The 22,593-nt window shown below is 37.2% G+C and overlaps 1 long non-coding RNA gene across 2 annotated transcripts; it reads left to right on the top strand.

Annotated features, from left to right (window-relative positions):
* The first annotated feature begins 21,354 nt into the window (after window positions 1-21,354).
* LOC113317674 lies at window positions 21,355-22,557 on the top strand. 2 transcript variants are annotated; one of them, XR_003343836.1, is made up of 4 exons: window positions 21,355-21,514; window positions 21,793-21,939; window positions 22,146-22,197; window positions 22,378-22,557. It is a non-coding gene; the product is annotated as an uncharacterized LOC113317674 (long non-coding RNA). The 2 variants fall into 2 exon arrangements; XR_003343837.1 differs by having other exon boundaries at window positions 22,146-22,293.
* Window positions 22,558-22,593: the final 36 nt, after the last annotated feature.

Here is a 22,593-nt window from a genome sequence, read left to right as displayed (position 1 = left end):
AGGCCAATGACACAACTCTTTAACGTCGAAAGCAACATGAAATCATAGACAAAAAAAAGATCCAGTTTGTTACCAATAAAACACAAACGCTTGAGGAGAGAACACATTCATCTTGTTCATTGAATAAAACACCTTCTTTACTTTAGTTACTAATCGTGTGTTTATTAGACATTAAGAGGCTACCTAATAACGAATTTGTAATTAGTCATGCCGAGATTGTCTTCCATAAACTAAATATGTGGATCAAACATGAAAGTTGTGATGAAGAGTGATTAATCAACGACAATCAATCCTATCAAAAATGTAAATATCATAGAAAATTCCATGCCTTTGTCGTTCATGAGGGATATCATTAAGAAAGGAATAACACCATCCTTGAAAATTACAGCTTAAATTTCCTTTAACTTAAAATGTAAAAATTTGAGAAACTGGCTACTTCTTGTTCCAGATCGGAATATACAAAAATCAAGAAGAAACACCCAAAAAAAAACACTTGAGAGGCATAAAAACAAAGTGTAGAAATCAGAAATTTTCAACATAAGGAGAAGAACTTTACCTCCCAGATGCTCCAGCAACATCCATTTTAACCACCAAATATCTTCCATCAGAGATTGAATAACCCATTGCCTGTCATCCACAATTCATAAGTGCTTTGCACCTGCATCAGCTGAACAGTTATTGCTCACAAGCAACCTCTTTCCTTGAATGATATTGCAAAAGAAATCCATCAACGCAGGTTCAGAACACAGAATCTTTGCCTACCTAGGGAAGTAATTAATATCAATAACAGGATAATCATCACCAATTCTTGAATCCCTCTAGGGGTGTAAGTATACCTAAATAGAATCAATTTAAAGTAGCATATACTATGCGCAGTTCAACTACTGGAGATACATGAGATCCTACGCAGTTCAATTATAACCAAAGAGATCGCACAATACTAGTAAGTCTAATAAATTTGTAGAGCAAATTTTGTATTCATTTTACAATCAGAGATGGTGTGTGTATACCTAAAGGTGTATGTGAGCCCAATTACAACTTATGAAAACCCTAAAACACATACACGGGGCATCAGGTCATGAAACCAAAAAGGATTCTTCAATGCAATCTAGTCTTCTCTAGAATACGTTGAATGCTGACAACAACATCCTTAGGTGCAAAATTCACATATTTTGACTCTTGATAAAGTTTCATTGCATTAACAAAGCAGCTGTGCAAATTGTCACCAAGCTGGTGCCTACGGCGCATCTTGCACAACCTTCTTAAATGTAAGGACTCGAACAATGACTGCAAACTTGAATTGTAATTATGAAAAACAACTGTATTCTAGGTGATCTTACAATGGCTGCAGACTTAAACCGGTGTCTACGGCGCATCTTGCACAACCTTCTTAAATGTAAGGACTCAAACAATGACCGCAAACTTAAACTGTAATTATGAGAAACAACTGTATTCTAGGTGATCTTACATTAAAGAAAGAAGAGCAGCAGTAAAGGGAATACTGGCTAGTTCCATATGATCTATTATCATCATTGATTGGATTGGATTTCCAGTTTTCATCTTCGACTGTTCCCACACTTCTCCACTTGTGCCAATTTAAGAAAAAGTCCCTATTCATCCAACACTAGATAACCACATCTAAACATTCCCATATACCCAGTAACTATTAACATTTAATTAACCCTTATCTAAAACTTTAATCAGAGACACATTACTTTTTTTCATTATCAAAACTCGGCCAATCTCACCAAGAACACCTAAAAGACATGTTTTCATGTTTGTTTCTTACAAATTCATCAGATGACAGGAATGCTGCTCTGATCTTGTACTTTCTGCACTTGTATTTCCAATTTCTTTGTCAACTTGCACACTTGTCTGCTCCCTAAGATCATGAGACAACCTCCGGCACAGGTTCGGCATTTGCATTCTATTGAATTATGTTGGTGTCTTTTTGAGTTAAAACTAAATTAGCAATTAAAACAGTTGACCCAATTGAACCTGTCACAGCTTATGAAAACCCCATTTCCGATTCATCTCATATACCTATTAACATCCAAATCAAACAATTTTCCCTACCTTCCTCTTTCCTAGGTATTTCAGACACAAAACCCAAATTTCCATTGATTTAGTGGTGGTACAGAAGATAACGATGGTGGTGGTGGTGGTGGTGGTGTTGCTAATGAAGAAGAGGAAGGAGAAGAAGAAGAAGAAGGATTGTAACTATTCGCCGCCGTAAGTGGCACGACTGCCTGATGTGGTTGTTTTCATGTAAGTGTGGAACCCTAGCGTTATAAGAGCAAACACACTAAATAGACCATGAGACGAGGCACGGCTGCACGGCATAAGACCCACATGGGTTCTAGGCGCAGCATCATCCCGTGCACTAATTGAATTTGCTCGCACTGACCTAAATGAGTAATCCTAATAAAGAGTAATCCTAAATGTTCAGTTATTAAACTCTTTAATTATTGTTGCCAAGACCTAAACATGGTATAACTTATTGACTGGTAGGAATTAACTGAAGCACCACCATCAACTACAATCTTGTCATCACAACAACAACTCAATAGAGAGCTTTTCAAAACAACTCAATCGCTTATCTCGTACAAACTCCTTATAATACGTAACTAACATGGGGTTAGTCAATTGAGATTTATGGAGATACTGAAATAATTTTAGAGACTTTTGAAATCTCTTGTTAGTTAATAGAGAGCTTTTCAAAATCTCAAACAATTTATGTAATTGGATTGTGACTTTTAAAGGAACGCGCAATTGGGGGATAAAAAAAGTAATTGGGGGATATTGATTACTTCCCCCAACCCATGGTGTGTGCTAAGGGGTGATTTTTGGGTATGCAAATACTAAAATACCCTTTTATTAATTAAAAAACATTATGAAAAGACCATTATATCCTTTCTACTAAAACTTAAAATCAAAAACCAAACCATTTATCCCCCATTCTCAAATCAGTTCCGGCACTTGAGGGTTAGGTTTTTGATATTTTTTTCTTCATCGTTCTTCATCCGTTCTTCGTCGATTAATCGTCGACTCAAAAATTTCTTCGTCGATTAACCTACCCAAATCATAAACAATGCCTCCACGAAAGAAAAAAAATGCCCAATCGTCGAAATCGATAGGTCAACAAAAACACGAACAAAGAATTGCTAAGATTTCTCAAGAGCAAGAAGAAGAAGAAGCAGCGGATTGGGACAATCAACCTCTCGCAACCATGGCTTCTGTGAGAAGGTAAGTGATTTTAAACTACTTTATGAGTGTTTAAATCGATTTATAGCAATGGGTTTAGGTTAGAATCGCGAACCCTAACTGAAACAGTTGAGTTTCAGTGAGTACCGGCACTGAAATATGTATGAATACAGTGCCGGTTTTATGTTCCGGCATTCAATCTTGGATGAATGCAATGCCGTTTCCAACCCAGATTCACCTGAAACTGAATTTTCCCTACCGTCATAGAATTTGGGTCGAAGTCTATGCCGGTTTTTAGTACCGACAGTCTTTAATAATAATTCGTGTATGCCGGTAGTGGACTTAAAAACATACGGGAGAGTTTATGAATTTGTCACCAGTACTGGCATAGATTTTGGGTTGCATTATATGCCGATTTTGGGTACCGACATTCTTTTGTAATAATTCGAGCATGTCGGTAGTGAAATTAAGATATACAGGAAAACTTAAGAATTTGTCACCTATACCGGCATAGCTTTTAGGTTGATTTGTTTGTCGGTACAAAGTTACGACATGGAATTGATTTATTTAGAGAGTGCCGGTAGTAGTCTTTTGATATCCAGGAGAATTACATATGACTACCAGCATTCTCGATAGTCAATGTTCACTGCCGGAACATTTAACCGGCGTGGTTAGTTTAAGTAAGTCAATGCCAGTACAAAAACTGAAAGTGAGTTGTCTCACATTCATTTCGTATGCTTATGATATAGGTCAAAAGCCAAGAAAGCTAACAAAAGAAAAACTAGAGATGCGGTCACTAAGAGAAGAAGGAAGGGCGGTCTTGATACTCCTCAATCTCTCCCTCCTCGAGGGAAAGATGAAGGTCGCAAAAAGCGTTTGAGGCTGAGACAAGAGGGATAATTTGGGAAAGTGGTGGTGACCGTAGTCGAGTTGTAATCTGTGAGCACGATGATCAAGATGAGCAAGATGAAGAGGAAAGTGAAAATGAAGATAATGTGGTTCCTCCAAGTAAATTAGTAATCCAAAGCGAAGTTGGTGGGCCAAGTCAACAACCAACACAAGGCAATGGAAATAATGGCAAAGGCAAAGTGGAAGTTAAAGGTTCCCACCTTCCTCATATTAATGACATGATACCTGACCTTGAACGTGGTATAATTTGGGGTGAAGCTCCGGAACCGAAAACACTATTTGGATACAAGCACTCGTGGGCTCGTACTATCTATCAAACCAATGTAAGCATTTTTTATCTTATGCATATGTATTGTTGTGTATTTTTGTAAAATATCTTAATTGTATTGTCTCCTAATTGTAGGATCATAAGAAGGCTATGCGTGTTTGCTGAAACCAAGCCGCGGCCTGATTGTTGGAAATTGTCTAAGGAATGTGAAGAGGTCCAACAAATAGCAAAGGATTCTGGTCTATATCCTTTGGTTGAAAATTATGTGAAGCCTGATTCCTTGACTGTCAATTGCTTCGTCGAAAGGTATCATGGTGAAATCGATACGATGCACTTCCCTTTTGGGGAAATGGCCTTCATCCCTGAAGATGCTCAGAACATTCTAGGCTTGAGTGTTATTGGCAAATAAATTGCAGAAGGAGTTGAGTCTCTGGACCTAGAATGGTCGAAGTTGCACGCTCTGACTAACAAGCTGTTTGGTTGGGACTACAAAACTTCTATGGAGAGCTGTTATGAATCCACATCTGGTAAGACAAAGACAATCAAGTTGACGCTACTTAAAAAGAAGTTTGAAAACAAAAAGGAAAGAAGTTTGGAGGATGGATGGGACCCTAAAAAAATTCTTTATACTGCCGCTGCATACCTGTTATACATCTTGGGAACTAGGGTATTCCCTGACACTAATGGCAACAGGGTTAGTGTGAACTACCTTCAGTACTTGGATCCATTGGAAGATGTCTATGGGTATTCTTGGGGCACCGCAGTAATGGCACATTTGATGACGGAGATGAGAAGGGCCTCTAAGGCTAAAACCAACCAATTTGTCGGGAATTTCACTCTATTGCAGGTAATTTTGTTTTTAAACTTATGTTATTATGTATATTATTCACATGTACCCTTATCGTGAACTTAGAAAAAAAACTTATTGCTTCACATTGGAATAGGTGTGGGCTTATGAAAACTTCCCAACCTTGTTCAAGGACTGGACCTTCTTGAAGATCAAAGACCTTCCCGAACCTGATATGCCTATATCTAAGAGATACGAGTTCAACAATACTCCAAAACCCGGTAACATAGGTCGACTGATCGATATGAGATTGGCTTTGGACGCGATGAGTACCAAAGATGTTGTGTTCGACCCTTACAAGGAGGTTAGAGGAAACCACCAAGTTTTGAGGTTTGGTAACATTGCATTCTACCATGGGACGTTGTTCCACCCAAAAGGATATGTTATGGCAAATCCTACATGTGTGATGCGCCAACTTGGATATAAGCAATTATCACATTTCGAGACGGACTCTTTTCGATGTTTTTTTCTTTACCTTTCTCGGTGATTTTTAACTCCTAATCGGTTGTATGTAAAGTATGATCCAAAACCGAATCCAACAGATTGGAGGGATAGGGAACCACGTCGTTTGATAGATACTAGTCAGTGGGATAAGTGGGTGATTGAGGAAAACGGTGATAAGGTTGATGCCGACTATATGGAAGATTACCTGCAATGGTCACATCCTTTTGTCGTCCGCCCGAATGACGTGCAAGTTCCACCCAAGAAACACCCTCCCGTTCCAACTCCCACACAGGCACCACCTACGATCTCCCAACTTAATAAGACCGTTGGATTGCTAGTAAGTATTGTTAATTACTTAGTCGTTTAATGTACACGTAATCTTATATTACCATATATATACTAATTATGTGTTGTATGTATGAAACTAGTGGCGTCTGCTTGGAAAATTGAAGAAGATGTTAGGTTGCAAGTACGAGGAAGGAGATGTGCTATCCCTTGAAGAAATGAAGGAAGTTGTGGAAAAGCTTGATAAAATTGAAGAAACCGACCCTAGATCAAGAGATTTGTTCGTGGAAATTAAGAAGAAACCAGCACAAAAGAAGCAAAAGACCAAGTGATTAACTATTTAGTTGTGTTTCTTTTTCTGGATGGTGGTTGTTACGTCTTGAACAATTCCGAACTTGTTTTCGTTTGTACCTCATGGTTAACTCTTTAGTTGTTTGGTTTGATTTTAGTTTGTGATACCTGGATTAAGAACATTTAAGCAGAATCCAGTTGTTTGGTTTATGTTTAACATGTTTAGATTTCTAGTGATTGCTTTATGTTAAACATCTTTAGATTTCTAATGAAATGTTATTTTTGCAAGATTTATTTACGACTGCTGCTGGCATGAAAAAGCTTAGGTTCAACAATGCCGGTACTGGTTCCGGCATGCACGAAAATTACAGTTCATTTTCGGTTCCTGGTACCGGCAATGAAATGTTTTATAAAACCATACCGGAACTAGAAGATTAAAAGTTTCATATTCCTGTATAGAAATTGGAAGGTACCGGCATAGTTGTTTTTTCTAAAATCTATGCCGGTTTTATGATTTTTTTCAAATTTTCATAATTGACAGAAAACCGGCACTGTAAGCTTGGTTGCTTCTATGCCGGAACTCTGCTAGTTTTGAGTATAAATCCATTTCGAATGCTCTTTTATTTCGTTCCTACGTAGTCTATTACATTGGATTTGAAACTTTAAATTAAAACATGCTAAAAAACATAGAATGAATTACATTTGGTTAAAGATTATCTATTTCCATCCCTTTTCAACAATTGCAGAACCTTTGAGCATTTCCCGAATCTATTCGAAGACATCGTCCGGGATCATCTTCATTGGTTCTTCTTCTCTTTTAACATATTCCTTTCCCTTCATATAACACCCATCACACCCATCGATAGGCTTGCATTGGCCCTTGTGGTTTTCTCTTGACTCTGCTAGTTCAACAGCTTTGTCAAACCATTGAAACTCATCGCACTTTGGGTGATTCAAACACCTTAGAAACATTCTTCCATTTTCAGCATCATAAGTTATTGCAATCCAAAACCGGCTTGTCCCATCACAACTTTTACACTTTGAATAAATAAAAGGACAGTCCATGGCTAGGTGAGAAGGTGACTTACAAATTTGACACTTGTAATGATGACTCTGTAAGAGAAGATTATATTAGTTATGCGTCATAGTAGTGAAGATTATATTGTTAGTAATGTTTAATCTGCCTACTTTGCAAATAGAGCTAGATGATGAATCTCCCATCCTTTGTGAAGCTTTAACCGTGCTTGCTTTTTTGAGAGAAGGATTTTTGTTATTTGGTGGGTGGGGTGCGTAGATTTTTCCCAAGGAATGGGGGGTATTATATAGAAATGAATCACCAACGGTCTTATTTTTCAAAAAATTAGTCGTTTTTTTTTTTGAATTTCACAAACACTGGCATAGTCGCTATTATAGATCCAATGTCGGTTCCCTGTAAAGGAATTGAATATTGTTGTAAAACCGTGCCGGTAATGGTTGCATATTTGGCCCAATCTCTGTGAAGAAATTCCCTTGTACCGGCATGATTAGCTTATGGCAAAACTATACCGGAACTTAGTGTCGGCATCTTATGTCACAATTACTTCAATGCCGATTTTGGTGATTTTCAAAAAAAAATAGTCGTTGAGGTTTTTCTCTATATAAAGTGAGCTAATAATTGGACCCAAAAGTCCAAAACTCGTGTGTTCTTATATATCTCCTTGAGCCTCTTAACTTAGAAACCCTAAACCCTAGAATAATTATCTATAAATAGCTTAGCATGGTACCTAATCTCATATACAACAAATGGCATCGTTCGACTCGGAGGAAGATTTAGCAATCACCCAAGCATGGTACGCCGAAACTCGTTCTTCAAATATAGATAATAGCACGCGGGATTCCATGTGGTTGAAGATTTTTAACAAATTTATTCATGATTACGGTAACCCAAAAGGAAGAACTGGCAAACAAATCGAGGAACGATTTGTTTATGATTAATTCGACAATAACAAATGCGGTGGTTGATTATCTAACAATGAAACACCGGATCAATCACGCTACCTACAATAGATTGTCCCCTCAACAACTCGTATGTATCTTTATGATTAATTCGACATAATCTACTCGTTTGCAAATTTTATGTAACAAACAAAGTTTGTGTGTTGTTTTTGTAGCATGAAGACGTGAAAACGCGTTACTTACAAGAAAAGGGGGAAGCATTCATGTTTGAATCCAACGTCAACCATATTGTAACCAAAGCCACGGAGTACCACCACCTGGGTGAATCAGAGACGGATTCTTCTTAAGAAGATTGATAGTTTAGTGGTGTTTGCTTAGGTTTTTAGGGCATTTGGTTAGGTATTTCGTAAGGTTTTGTGGATATATCTCTATGTAAACCCTCACGAGACTATAACTCGTCCACTAGGGTCTCCTAGGGGTTTAAAGGATTGATGCACGTGGTAAGTGCATTCGTTGTTCCGTCGATAAGGATTACATTTGAAATAAGTTAAATTTCGGGCATACTATGTTTACATAATTCCATATCGGTATCCTGTACCGGCGTAGATCTTATATATGTATTACATGCCGGTATCCTGTACCGGCGTAGATCTTATATATTTATTACATGCCGGTATATAGTGTCAAAAATTATATGGTTTCTGTATATAATAAACCATGTACATGCATTGATATTATAGATGACACAATGCCGACTCCATTTTCCGGCGCGTCGTTTATCCTTATTACAATGCTGGCAAATTCAAAATTTAAATTTTTGCAAGTACAACTTCATTGATTGAGTACAATAACGGCCATATTTGGGCACCATCCTATAAATACACTTGTTCTCCCTACAAAACAACACACACCTGGTTCCATATACTCTCCAAAGATGATATCATTATATAATATTTCTAACTCTTCCAATACCTCAACATACAAAGCAATGGCATCCTTTGATTCAAATGAAGATTTGGCGATCACCAAAGCTTGGTACGCGGAAACTCGAGCTAGGAGGTAATCCTCCGTAAGGATGGATTCCATAACCTTTTGGGGTAAGGTATACAACAAATATATGCAAGAGTTTGGGAATCCGAATAGAAGAAGTGTTCAAAAGATTCATGATAGGCACCAAGTCATTGAAAGTGCGATACTTGCTTATTTAGAAATCCAAAAACCAATTTTCAACGATCCCCACTTTAACATGTACATTGACCAATTTGTAAGTATTGTTGTGGTTTATTTTACGTGATCCATGTTGTTTGATCTTCCTACTAAACACCACTAACCAAGTAAGTTTGTGCTTATGTTTTTGTAGCAAGAAGTCGTCAAAGCGCACTACTTGGAGGAAAAGGGGGAAGCATTCACATTCAATGCAAGCTACCAATTCATGGAATCCAAAATCCCGGAGTATGCCCCGGAGATGATGGAGAGTGTATCGTCCTCGGAAGAAGATTGATGCTTTAGAAATTTTAGTGTAGGTTTTGTGGGTAGATCTCTATGTAAACCCTCACGAGACTATAACTCGTCCACTAGGATCGCCTACACTAGTACAACTATGGGTTTTGGTCACGGCTGTCCTTGTCATGGTTAAACTAATATACGTGACTAAAGCTAGGTTAGTCCCGCAAAAGTACATATCCGAGACCACTGCTCATCTCTCTGGACACGGTGATATATCAACGCGTGTCTATTAACAGTATATCTATTTTTATGAGACACGATTGCAGGATTAGTGTTCCCAACCTAACTTGTTCCACTTCCACGATCGACTGCAGTACTCCACTTCCTGCTTTATCTCCTTCTTTCTCGCTTCAAGCCAGATAACAGTTTTGATGATGGCTTTGAAGAGATTACAACTGCAATTTCTTTTCTCTCTCTTAGGTTAATTAAGAAAAAATAAATAAAACCCTTCAATAAAATTCCCTTCCTCTTTCTCTTTTCTTTCCGGTGAGACAACAATTTTAGATATTTAATGAAAGTGAAGGCGAAAACACCTCACAAGGTATTACATGGTCTTCTTATGGTAAAATCGTTCCTTTTTATTTTTGTTTTGTATTGATCAAGCTGCTTTGTCTTTTATTTTATCAACAAGGAATGCTTGAAATTTCAGTTTAGATTGGTTAATTGTGAAATCTCTTTCGTTCTCCATAACTTATTTAAGAGGGTAAGCCCCTGATTTTCCTCCGTCTTCTAGATGTAAATTATTTCTCACTATTTCATAGATTTACATTTCTAGGTTTTGATGTTACAGTTTTAATTTTTTTTTTCTGCCTACAACATCAGCTTATGGCGCTCTTCATTTTAGCAGTCAAAGATTAAGTCTGTAATATAAATGAACTTTTGTTTGATCTTTAGGATTTCAATTTGAGATTTCTTTGGAAGAACCCAAAATTAAATTATGTTTTGACACAAAATTTAGATTATGTTACTTAACGCTTGTTTTATAGAGAGATTGGATTAAAATATAGAGTAGCACTTAATGATGTGCTAATTTTTTTATGTTTACTGCTCCACTATGGAATTGGAATTTTGGGTTAGAGTGTTGATTAGGGACTCCTAGTACGACCACTTGCTAAGCTTTAGATGTAGAGAATATTTAACATGGGCAGATGGAGTGGATTACTGTCTCTAGTAGCTTGTTCTTTGTTTTCTGTTACACCAAATGTGTAAAATGATGTTGAAGTGGGGAATAAAATGGGTACGTTGTACTGAATTGGCACTTGCCCTTTTTGCTTTTGCTTTCTTTTTTCCATTTGGTTTTATTCAGTATTTGTTGGTTTTGTTCTTCTTGTTTTATTTTTCCAGGTTTAAATATTTTATCTTGATTTCAACAATGAGGAGTGAATGTACAATCTTGCGTTTCAGACTTCATAAAAATGAGTTTTCATTGGTTCATCCTCGAAGGTGATTCGTTACAAGTTTGTCTGTCAAGACTCAAGATGTTTTCGGAAATGGCAGGATTGTCTTGGCCATCGACTGTATTTTTTTTTTCCAATCCGCAAAATTATTCCTTACATAATTATTCTTTAAACAACTCAATAGTATAATTTTTGATTTTTTTTGTTGTTGCAGACTCAACTCAATAGCACACCTTGTGCAAACCTTGTTCTTTCTTAAAATCCCACTTGGATACTGCAATCGAATCCAGAACTGTTGGTCATATGCTAAATATTTTTTGAAGGAAAACATGCAACATGAAGTCCTAGTATGAAAACATGCAGCATGAAGTCCTAGTGTCCTACCCATTTTTACATATGATGATATTGTTAGTTGACCCAGATGAAAGTTTATACATTTGATTTCATTGCTACACGCTTCATGAAGATTTAACCTCTCTTTACTTGATAGTTGAGTGATAATCTGAAATTGTTATCTAGATTTTCAGGGTCCATAAATGTTGAACTAGGAACTTCCCCAGCTTACTGCGTGGTCAGAAGTGAACTCCAGAGATAAATTCTTGTCTGTTATCTGTTAGGAACTTGTGGATATAAAGTTGTTGCTTCTGACAAGTTATTTGACATTCAAATCTTGTGTACAATATCCAAATCTCGGGTAAATGGTTCGTTGGCATCCATCTAAGTTGTTTCACTAGTATTCAAGAACTCTCATATTCATTTTTTGTAGGGAAACATCGTGCTTTAGATTTGTGAGTTTATTTTCTTGCAATGCATCAGTACTACTCAGTAACACTTCCTTTTCTTGCTAATTATAAATTTCCTTACTGAACATATCATGGATATTTCTTGGATTTTCTCCTTATATAGTTTTTTAAAATATTGGTGACTATATTATTATTGTGGTGAAACAATGCATGGAAATAGGACGGACCCTGTCCAACAACATCTTGTCATATGGACCTGATGGTAGCGAACTCTCTTTCTTTGTTCATTCAGTAATACTTTTATGTTTCTGTATTTGCTCTTTGATAACTTCTTTTATGGCAGTGGTAAATTAACTTTCAAGGCACTGATGGAGTCTGTGGCACAGTCATTTGTAAATAATGGTGAGCAATACAAAGATGAACAACAATAGGCATTTCTTACTTCACTAGAACTTGGTATGCGTCATGGAGAAATACAAATTTCAAACCTTCACTCCACCTCCTTTCGATTATGTGTGTGTCTCTTATTGTGTTCTTTGAATTTCGTCAATTAGTTCTACTTCTTTCGTATTCGACTTCTGATGTAATTTTGATCACTTTCTATGATTAATGTCTAGTTCTGTGGTGTTTGGATCCCATTTCACAATGTAATTTGAAGTTGCTAAAATAATAATATGTTAGAGGGTCGAATGAAATATACCTTGGCCTTCTTACTCAATAAGAAAAAGATGAAGTTATATTTTGCGTTTTTCACCTCCTTTTTATACTAGTTTCAATTTCAAATTCCTAATGCTGAACATTCTGATGTTTCTTTTGGATTTGGGTGCTGGTGGCTGAGTGAATTGTGCTTGTGAAGGTGGTGATCAGAAATACTGATATATGCATAAGCTTCATGTGCGCACCAAGTATTGCACAATTTTGGTGTATTAGCATGCAACTGATGGTCGGCGCAGTCATCCAGGACTCAGACATGCTTATTCCTTTGGCTGGTAAGTTTCTATATGATTTCTTATTGGTGGGCACCATTCTAGACACTCTTGTGAGGACATTGGTTACTTTTTCCTTGGCTTGTTTCTGTATCTAATTGTTGCCGAGTCTCAGTTGTGAGGTCGGAGTAGCTCTAATGCTTGATTATTTTCTGAATCATATGAAAATTATTCTCCACCATACATTTAAAATTAGCAGACATTTTAGTATTGTTTAATATAAAAATATATTGTTTTGCAAGGCATGACTCTCACCAGAGTAATTTGGGCAGATTGTTCCCGTTAGTGTACAAGGGATGACAGAAGATTTCTAGCAGTGACTTATCACTCTCCCATGTGAAATAATATATTCTAGATCCGAAAAATGACAACACATGCACTTCAGCAATATAAGATCTTACACTATTGAATTTTACATTTAGTTTTATTTTTATTTTCTTTTCTTTCGCAGCCAAGCGACATTCTAGCAAAAGAGTTCGGATGAGTTAACGTTGTTGTGGTGTGGGTGCGTCATCCATCTTCAGTAACGGGACCTGGAGTAGCCAGGCAATGGAAGTGCAGTTCTCCCAAAAATTTGTTAGAGGCTGTCCTTCCAATTATTTTATGCAAATGCGCTTATATGGTTTCATACTTGCTGACCATATTGATATTACTTGTAATCAACTTTATTAGAATCCGTATATCAAGATATATATAAACCATATTGATTTTTCATTAAATTGATGGAATGCTGTAAATTTTAGTTTATATTATTTGTTACTGGTCCACATACTTTATTCTTTTAAAGCGCAAAACCTGCTCATCATCGAAGTATCCTGTATGAGTGATGGTTTTGACACGGTGTATATATGGGATCCGAGACCATTATACAAAATTGGTCCCGGTAAAATATGGAAATTCGTGTCCAATGAACAAGTCTAGTCACGGTGTATTACAGAATTTCGTAACTAATGAGCAAATTTGCCTCGGTTTATAATAAAGATCCGTGACTAATGAGGTTGTGGTCACGGTGGAATATAGGAAATAGCCACGAAAACCACCGTGACCAAATGGTACAGACTTTTGGCCTCACAGGCTTTAGTCACGGTTTTTCAAAAAATGAAATACCGTGACCAAAGACATTTGGACACGGTAAATTACCGTGTCTAAAACCCATTTTTGTACTAGTGCTAGGGGTTCAAAGGATTGATGCACATGCTAAGTGCATTCGTTGTTCCGTCGACAAGGATTACATTTGAAATAAATTACATTTCAGGCATACTATGTTTACATAATTCCATGCCGGTATCTGGTACCGGCATAGATCTTATATATACTCTATATTATTGTATGCCGGAATTCAGTGTCAAAATTCTGAGTGCAATAAACAATGTTCCGGCTTTTTAGTTATATACATTAGTGTGCCGGCAATTGATTCCGACATTGTCGAAAATCTAACGTACACTGCCGGAATAGAGCATTCAATGCATAAAGACTATTTTTTTTTGAACCATAAACCTGTAAAGACCATTTCCGGCGTGGGATCTAAGTTACTGACAATGCCGAAACTATAAAGTGAAAAAGAGTCGTTGTATCCTCATATATTTAAAGTGGATACACCTATTGCAGTTGATACCTCAAAAAAAAAAAGGTGAGCTCCAACACATTTCTCTCATGGCAAAGAAATCACGAACTACCGATTTCAGAGGATTTTTATATGAAAAAAATCCACTCTGATAGGTAATCAATCATCATCCACCACCAACTCAATTCCCAGGATACTACAAAAACTTAAAAGGAAGGAGAAAACCACCAAGTCAATTGCTGCAATGGAAGAAGAGATGCTTAGAAGGAAAAGAGAAGAAGAAGAGGCAGCAAAAGAAGCAATGTATCGCGAAGAAACAAAGAGAATATACGAACGTGTAAAACAAGCGAAGATTGAAGAGGATGTTGAGGAAAAAACCCAATGGATTAAAAATTACTACATAGTATCAGATTTGCCGGAAGATCACCGCCCTTCACACCTTTTTTGGGGTCTTATTGCGGATGGTCCTTATATGTCGAAGTTCGTGGACGGTAAGTGCAAGAAACGCAAAATGGATTACGGGGATGAGTTTGTAGCGCATCGGACAATTGCCCTCATAAAATTGTGTCGCAATACAATGAGCTTATCGCAAGATACCGAGATAATAGGTATCAAGCTCAGGCCGCATATATCAAATGGAGAAAAGAGCCTTTTAGGCATTTCGTACCAAGAAATGATGTTAGTTGCAATTAACTTGAGATCTTTCACTTTTATGTGTTTAATGTTTATGTGTAACGTTGTTTCTGTGTTTAATGTTTTTTAGTTTGTTTCCTTAGTATTAATATGAAGCCCAATTTGGGTCAGTTTGCTTGCTTAAATCTTTTGGAGATCCGTTAATAATGAATCAAGAATCACTACCGGCATCGATAAATATCCATATACAATACCGGTTTCTGGTGCCGGTGTTGAACTGTGATCAGCATACTATGCCGGTTTTATGGTTATAATTGAAACTTATTGTCAGAATGCCGGCATTGAATTGTGCAATCTTTCCATGCCGACATCCTGACGGTTACAAACACAAGTTATGTGGCAGTTAAAGACTCCTTCATTCCACTAATTTGACAGTTACAAACTATTTTATCCCACTTATTTGACGGTTATAAAATCCTTAATACCAGTTTATGCGTCGGTTACAAACTCCTTCATTCTATTTAAGTGACAGTTATAGAAAGGAAATTATTCAATCTCCCTTTGTATTCACTCTCCCTTTTTGTTTCATCTTCTATACCAAAGACAATGGGTCATCGCAAACCTCGTGAAAAACCCATAACCAATCCTGAAGAATATTCTGATGATGGTGGTAAATTGAAATCAAAAGCGCAAGAAATGCCTGAGCTTGAAGAGTCTGTGGGTGAGGCGAGAGTAACACAATTGCTCCGGTAAGTGATGTATATGTTGAATTGAAGTATTTTTAGGGTTTTTCCAAAGTGAAACTTGGTTTTTTAGTCTTTCTACTACACTAGAAGTAAATTTTGAAATCGAAATTTGAAGTTCAATTACATGTTTGATTCGCAGTAGAATTCAACTTGAAAATCATGCCAAATTATATGTCTTGAATCCCTATTTTATTGGATGAGCCTTCCAGCATGCATATTTAATTGAATACCACGTCGGTTGTAGTTGTCGGCGTTGTATATTTGATCAATATTATGCCATTTTCATTAGCCTATTTTGTTAAAACATTTGTACTAAAATTACATAGTTCCGGCATACACAATATCTATCTTACAATGACGGCATCTATGACGGCAGTGTCGATATGTGAACTTACTATGGCGGTTTTCTTTACCAAAAATTATTAATTTTCTGTCTAAAATTCAAGACAACTGGCATGGATTTTTAATTATTTAGAATACCGGCTTTAGATCCCGGCATTGATGTTATGTTCAATATATATGTCGGTTGTGATTATTTAACTCAGTTTACATATTGGAACATAGGTCTACAGCAGAACAAAAGAACAAAGGAAAAGGAAAAGTTGTTGTAGAAGAAAAACGAAAGTCTTCTCGACGTAGCCGTCCTGATCCGGCTACTGCTAAGGTCACAATTCGGGATCAACCTATAAGAGACTCAACCAGAAGTGATGATGATGATGAGTGGGAACAATTACCTATACCGGAATGAGCAGGTGGCTCATCCTCACAAGCAGGTGGCTTAGGACAAACTGATGTCGGAGTTGAAGCCCCTAAGGATAATGAAAAGGCACCCCCAGACCACCTTCCTGATAAATATGACATGATTCCAGACCGCGATGATGGAAAACATTGGGGTGAACCGATAAACCCGCAACTCTTATTTGCTTACAAACACTCTTGGGATCGTTGGATCTATCAAACTTATGTAAGACGTTTGCATCTTCTTATTATATTATTTATCTGTGATCGAGTGAATTTAATTAAGTTTGGTGTGTTTTTATAGGACCACAAGAAAGCCTTTCGTGTTAGACGCAATCAACAATCGGATGTATGGCCTTTGAAGCTTGAGTATGACGCTGTTAAAGCAGTAGTCAAAGCATCTGGTTGTGTCCTGCGATAAAAAATTATGTGGCCACTGATACCGTCACGGCGAACTGTTTTTTGGAGAGGTTTTTTGGTGAAACTGATACCATGCATTTTCCTTTTGGCGAGATGACCATTATCTCTGAAGATGTCCAAAGGATAATAGGTCTTTAGGTTCTTGGGAAAGCCGTTAAGGTAGGATATGACTCTAAGGACCTAGGATGGGACAAGATCTATGAGCTGACTAAAAAGTTGTTTGGATGGGACAAGGAAACCACTTTGGAAAATATGTACAAGACAAACCGTTCCCAGACAAAGACTATCACATTCGTCAAACTCATTGAATTGTTTGGGAATACGAAGAACAAAGAATTGAATCCCGAACAAGTTCAGCAAACTGCCGATGCTTATATGTTGTTCATCTTGGGATCCGCTATATTCCCTGACGCTAAGGGTAACAGGGTGCATATGAAAAACCTACAATACTTGGATCCGTTGGAAAATGTTCATGAGTATTCATGGGGCACTGCTTTCTTGGCACATTTTTTGGCAGAAATCCGTCGAGCTTCTAAGGCGAACGCCCGTCAATTTAATGGGAATTTCACTGTAATTCAGGTATAGTGAACTACTTATTTTGTGATCGTTTTCATTAAATTTGTTAGTTTCCAATTATTTATTTTCTTATACATTTCATTGGAACGATCTTTCATTGGCATAGGTGTGGGATTATGAACACTTCCCAAAATTGTTCATACGGTATAAAGGATTGAGTGCTACACTGAATATCAACAAAATAGGCCTCTAGGTCAGAAATACTTTGTCGACAATACCCCCAATAACAAGAAAAAGTTATGTGCAATGAGATTGGCTTTGGACTCGGTGGCTGTCCAAGATGTTGTGTTTGACCCATATAGGAATGCCAGAGGAGTTTACTTGCAAAGGCGTGACAATGTTTCATTTTACAACGGACCGTTATTTCATCCAAAAGGATTTGTTGGCTCAACAAGACTTGCCGGCTTACCGAGTTTCCACGTGAGTAAGCTTCGAAGAATTCCTTTGCTTCGTTCGTATCCCATGGAGATTGCCCGGGATCTCTCGAAGGGGGAGGGTCAAAAGATAATTTCTTCCAAAACGTATCAATAACCTCAATAGGTATCACTTCTTCATACTTCACAAGCATATGACGACACGGAAGCCCCAATGAAGACATGTCGGGACAAATACACACATCACCCGGTTTTCCGTAATTTTTCTCATATTCCATTTATCTCATCATATGTTTTATTGCCCAATGAGAGACGTTGAATTATATTTCTTGGAGCAACTTACCATAACGAAGAAACTGAGTCATCCTTTCCATTGAGATTTTCTCAAAATCCTCCTTGATCCTATTGATATCAGCCTTAAAGTATTGCTCCATTGCCTCGGTGACCGTAACCACATTGCCTTGACCGGACTGGATGAGATCTTTAAATCTCCCATGAGCGGACTCTGCTGCACTAGTTGCTTCACTCGTGAAGTGTGTATACCGGTTTGTCCATGCACGCACAATTTTTTCCTTGAACTTATCCAACCATTGAGTCCGACAATACCAGACGGCAGTCGGATAAACTTCGTTCCAATCGGCAATAAACTTCTCCAATCTCTTTCCGTACATAACCTCTGTAAGAGACCAATAAACTTTCTCCCAATCTCTTAGAAATTCCAACCACTTTTTATGATTTTCCGCATGTTATTTGTCCACTCGCTCCTTTATCTTGCCTCTCTCATCTTCTTCTTCTTCGGGGGATAGTTTGTTCTTTCGAACATCTTCATCTAGTTGAATAATCATTTTCTTCTTAATTCCGCCTTAGTGGGTTCAAACAAGGAATGACAAGTTTTTTTGACATTTTCACGTATATGATACGTACATAGGAAATTTTGTGCGTCCGGGAATACGTCGGATATTGCTTTCATTAATGTGTCATCTTGATCGGTTACGATGACCCTTGGAAGTTGATTTTCCCGGAAGAATAATTTCAATTGTCGTAATGCCCAATGATAATTATAATCCCTCTTGTTTTCCATTAAACACCAAGCCAATGTGAATGTTACCTTGTCCGAGATTTTCCCCACGATGTTGAACAACGACATATTGTATTTGTTTGTCTTGTATGTACAATCCATCAAAAGAACACCACAACATGTATTTGCCAATTTTGGAAGCAAAGGATGCGAAATGAATATTTGAAGGGGATTCTCGTCCGGCCCTCTTTTAATGATACGCGTGTAGTTGTAATCCCAAGTTATCTTCTCAAATTCTTACATAACGGACCTCCCTTCCCATTCCACCCTTCTAATAATTGCTTGTGCTCTATAAATTGTACGTAGAGAAGACACGTTAGACTCATCCTTTTCCTTGAAGCCTATGAGAATTTGTCTCGGTTTGATAAGTGCAATTATTAAACTGAATACAAGCTTAAACGGGAAATTATTATTCCTCATACGAGTTTTGTATACCCTATTAGTCTTCTTTGGATATACGTAATCTGGTAATCTTTCTCTTGTGGCTATTCTTCTCCTTGTATTTCCCACTTCTCTCACAAGCCATCTCAAAACGCCTCTTTGAACCTTCGGTATTCCTCACCAACACATACATGTTCTTAAGAGTCGTCTCTTTAGTACAAGCGATTGCTTCATTTCGATCTATTATTCCCTACATAAGATCAATTTCACGTTCATTAGAAGGTTCATTACTAGCAATCCATTAGTAAAGTTCAAGATACTAGGTGAAAAGTATTCATTGGTCACATACCGGAGGTATTTTATAGTATTCCGACGTATCCCGATGAAGCGACTTTGCATTTGTTGGATCAATATATGTCACCACCTAAAGATCGAATGAAAATTAGTTCCAACGAAATTAAAACACTATGCCGGAAACCCGTACCGGCATGCTAGACCAATGTTCCGGCATAGTCGAACTTAACCAAAACTGAAAACCAAATTTGAAACATATTCCGTTATAAAAGATTCATTAGACAACAATGTCGGAAGCAAAGGTGCCGGCATTCTCGTAATTTATGGTCCCAAGCCGGTACACGCTTCCGGCATTAAAAATAATTGATATGTAATGCCAGTATTTATCTTTGGAAAACATTTATTCCTGTATGGTTTTTGGTACGTACCAGCATTGTAAATTTGAAACTTAACAACGCCGGTTGCGCTGCAGACATTCTCGATATTGATGGTACCACGCCGGTACAGAGTTCCGGCGTTGATGTTTATTAATTTCCCATGCCGGTATTTAGTTTTAGATGGAAATATTTCCAGTATGTTTTTCTTGCAGTTCCGGCATGGTAACCGTACCGGCATAGTTTTTTGGTAGAATACTATGCCGGATCAATATTCAAAATGGGGGATATCGCTCTACCGGCATGGTTGTAGTATGAATACCATGCCGGTAATGAGTCTGCCGGCATGGTATTCATACCATTTCCATGTCGGCACCGAGGTTTTACAGTTGAAAAAATGGCGGGTTTAAAGAAAAAAATCGATTTTTCAACCTCCTAGCAGCTTTACCTGTGTATTGGGGATGCTTGCATGTTGTGCAAATTTACTTTCTTGTGTAGCTTCTTCGAAAAACTCTCCATACTCGTCAAAATTATCATTCAAGGGTGTTGGCTCAATAAAGAATTGCAATTGAGAGTTGTTGTCGTTAGCTGAAGATTCAAGATATGCTCCTTGTTGTAGTTGAGCTAAAGATTCAGCAGCAGCAATTCTCTCTTCACAATCATCCTCCATTTTCCCCAAAAAATTTCTCTCTCAAAATATCTTTCCCTCCTTCTACTCTCAACGCACTCACTAAAATTCAAATAAAATACACACTAATCATTTATCAAAAATCTTATGATTTTACTAATTATTATTAATCACTAATCCTGATTAGTGAGGGGTAGATTAGGTAATACGTAAAATACTTAGATAAGGGGTGACCCCCAATTGATATCTGGATCTAATTTTTGTCCTTTTCTTATATCCCCCAATTATTTTTTTTATCCCCCAATTTCGCGTTCTTTTAAAATTCTTTGTTATTGGATTTGAAATATGAAATATGAAATGAATGGCTTATGGTTTTGAGTGACTTCTAGAGACTTTGATTATAAAACATACCATAAAAGGCTATAAAAAAAGTCTTTCCCAATAGGTTATATTTTTAGAGACTTTTTTCTTTTCTTTTACTTTAAGGATTAAATATCAAAAATAATAAGCATATACACTACACCAACTAAATTTGCAACGGCTCGGAAATTAGCAACGACTCCTTGCAATTCTAAATTTTGCAATTCGCAACGGCCAACAAAACCACATGTGCTGTCCAATCGTGTGCAAGGTAACACCTGAATTGCAGGCGTGCGAACCAACCGTGTGCTACGTAACACCTTATAACCCTAGTTTCTATCATTTTATCCCATTCTCTCTTTCCATTCACAGATAAACTCCATGTTCCTCCTACTCCTGTTCCTCTTCCTCATACCCGTACTCATACTCCTGCGATTTCTTACTATGTTCTTCTTCTTCTTCATTATCATCATCGTTGGTCAACTGTTCGATCTATAATCGTCCTTTCTCTCTTTCTACATCTACCAACAGAGGTAACTAGCAGATTTAGTTTAGTTTTTATTTTATTTTCATCAGATTTATCTAATTTGTTTTTGTTTTCGAAATTTATGGTCAATAATTAGAAATGGGTGAAACTTCTTTTTGCATAGATCGTAAGAGGTTGTTTAATTTGATTCATGATTTTAAATGTAATTATGACTACGAATCTAGGGATTTGATAGATTTTTTTCTCATTGGTTTCTAGGGTTTGTCAGTTTCTAGGGTTTTTTTTTTGTTTCACTGAGATTGAATGGGTATTCTGTTTTGACAGGAAGCTGATTTTGCGTGATTTCAAGATGGAATAGATGAAGAAGAGATGATTATGCTGAGTAACAGATGTCATGGAAACGAGTAGTGGAGATGGGTTTAATGGCAAGCCGCTGTAGTTCATGTTGGAAGTGATACAGAGATAAAGAAGGTAATGGTTGTTGTTTTTGAGTTCGAGAGAAGTTGTGCAACTGTTACTATTGGGAGTTGATTGAGCCGAGAGTTATGCTTATTTAAATGGTTAACCGGAGTTACTACAAGAGCGAGACTTTAGTTTCTATTCCAATTCGTTAGAAGATCACTTGGTTATCTACCAGTGATAATGAATGAATGTGTATGCTTATGTTTAATTTGCAGGGAAATGGAAAGCTATAGAAGAGTACCGATTGATGCACAACAACACCACCAGGTTGTGTATGCAAAATGTTCGATGTAATGCATGATACACTAGTCTCGAGTATGATGGGTTTATTTAATTTTCTAAAAAATATTATGCAGGCCTCAGGTATCATCAGCTTTGCTCCGTAAACATAATGGTGCATTGGACCCCTTATGTAGTTTTGATTGATGATTTTTGTTGGAAATGCAGGATGAAGGGATGTATGTGATATGTATGTTGCTGCTGCTGCTAATGGATACTTGGAGTAACAAGCTTTTTGTACCTAATTTGGATCATGGTGTTTCTGTTGGATATTGGAGTGTTTTGTGTTGTTATCTGGACTTGCTTCTATGATATTCTGAATTTGAAATTTCAATTAGATGTTACTCACTCACTCTCCCTGATTTTATCTTGTTTTTCATTCAC

Source organism: Papaver somniferum, chromosome 10, assembly GCF_003573695.1.
Source record: "Papaver somniferum cultivar HN1 chromosome 10, ASM357369v1, whole genome shotgun sequence".
NCBI lineage: Eukaryota > Viridiplantae > Streptophyta > Magnoliopsida > Ranunculales > Papaveraceae > Papaver > Papaver somniferum.
Note: the sequence above shows the minus strand (reverse complement) of the source record. Positions and strands in the feature narration are given on the sequence as shown.